This window comes from Lutra lutra, chromosome 3 (genome assembly GCF_902655055.1).
Source record: "Lutra lutra chromosome 3, mLutLut1.2, whole genome shotgun sequence".
NCBI lineage: Eukaryota > Metazoa > Chordata > Mammalia > Carnivora > Mustelidae > Lutra > Lutra lutra.
The window spans coordinates 56,072,799-56,074,814 of record NC_062280.1 but is presented as its reverse complement, the minus strand read 5'-3'; the positions used below and the strand labels follow the sequence as shown (position 1 = coordinate 56,074,814).

At 33.3% G+C, this 2,016-nt stretch overlaps 1 non-coding gene across 1 annotated transcript; it reads left to right on the top strand.

The window, feature by feature from the left end:
* The first annotated feature begins 967 nt into the window (after nucleotides 1-967).
* LOC125096619 (U6 spliceosomal RNA) lies at nucleotides 968-1,075 on the top strand. Its single transcript, XR_007126293.1, has one exon. It is a non-coding gene; the product is annotated as a U6 spliceosomal RNA (small nuclear RNA).
* The last annotated feature ends 941 nt before the right edge of the window (nucleotides 1,076-2,016 follow it).

Sequence of the window (2,016 nt, the reverse complement as noted above, 5' to 3'; positions counted from 1 at the left end):
GGTTAAGCCGCTGCCTTCGGCTCAGGTCATGATCTCAGGGTCCTGGGATCGAGCCCCACATCGGGCTCTCTGCTCAGCAAGAAGCCTGCTTCCCTCTCTCTCTCTCTGCCTGCCTCTCCGTCTACTTGTGATCTCTCTCTGTCAAATAAATAAATAAAATCTTTAAAAAAAAAAAAAAGAATGCATTTTTTATTTTATGTTTTTTATTTATTCCTTGTTTTTATTTTTTTTTTACATCTCAATTCTTAAAATATTCTCTTCTTTCAACTTCCATGACAACACAGTCTTCTGGTTTTCCTGATACTTCCAGAGTTATTCTCACTTTTTTTTATGATGAATCGTCTTCCTTTCCTTAAAGTCAAAATATTCCTATTCCTTAAGATTCCATCCTTGGTTCTATTACCACTTTATATATACTTACTGGACATTCTAATAAACTCTCAAGACTTTCATTTCTATCTACATATTAATCACTCTCAAATCTTTATCCACAGGCCCTATTGCTCACTTAAGTTTCAAACTTACATATCCCATCTTTACTGAACGTCTCCGTTTTCATTTAAATATCCTACAAGCATCATAGATTTAAAAAGTCTAAAATCGAGCTCATTGTATTTTTTCGCAAAGCTTCTATTTCAATGTTATCTTTCTCTGTGAATAGCACTATAATTCTCTCAGTTGCATGATACAGAGAATTAGTCATTTCGACTCTTTCCTTTTGCTCAACTATACATCCAGTTGCCAAGGCCAGTTAATACTATCTCCTTAATATCTTTCAAATACATTGTCTATATCTCTTCTCCAGTGTTCTAGTACTGAACTCTAGGTCTATCTTCTACTATCATCTTTTACCTGATATATTTCAGCATTTCTATCTAGTCTTCTCACCTCCAGACTGGCCTCCCCTTTAATTTGTTTTTCACACTGGAAGCCAGAGTAGTTTCTAATGTCAATATTAGATCATGTTGTTCTCAATTTGGCAGCACATATATTAAAGTTGGAACAATACAAAAAAAGACTAACATGGCTCCTGTGCAAGGATAACTTATAAATGTGCAAAGCATTCCTTGTATTTTCTGTGTAGATGGGCATGCAATCTATAGAGATGTAATTTACATTATAATAACAGCACAAATGAGGGGAGAGGAGTCATAGAGGAACAAAGATTTTGCATACTATTACAATTAAATTGGTATTAATTTGAACTAGATTGTTATGAATTAAGATGTTAATTGAACCTTCATAGCAACCACTAAGAAAATGATTCAAAAAATATAGTAAGAAAGGCTCCTGGGTGGCTCGGTCAGTTAAAGCACCGACTCATGGTTTCAACTCATGTCATGATCTCATGGTGGTGAAATCGAGCCCGGAGTTGGGCTCCATGCTCAGTGGGGGGGGTCCGCTTGAAGATTCTCTCCATCTGGCTCTCCCTCCTCTCTAAAATAAGTAAATTTTTAAAAATATACATTAAGAGAAATAACAAGAAAATTAAAATAGTTCACTAGAAAATATCCTTTTAAAACAAAAATAATAGTGGAGAAATGATCAAAAAAAGAAAAAAAAGACATTTAGAAAACAAATAGGAAAATGCCAAATGTAAACATGACCTTATCAGTAATCTCATTACATGAAAAGGGATTGAATTGAAGGGCAGAAATTTTCAGAACAGATTAAAACAAAACAAAGAAAACAAAAACCTCCAAACCCAATCATATGCTGTCTATAAGAGACACACTTTAGATTCAAAGGTACAAAGAAGTCAAAAGTAAAAGTATGGGAAAAGATATACCAGGCAAACAATAATCAGAAGAGACCTAAAATGGCTACTTTAATATCAGACAAAGTAGACCTTAGGATAAAAATTATTACTATAGACTAAGAAGGACACTTGATAATAATAGAGTTAATTTGCCAAAAGATATAACTATAAGCATATATATATAACAAATTCATGAAACAAAAGAGAATTGAAGAGAAAAATGGTCAATTCAACAATAATAATTGGAGATTTCAATA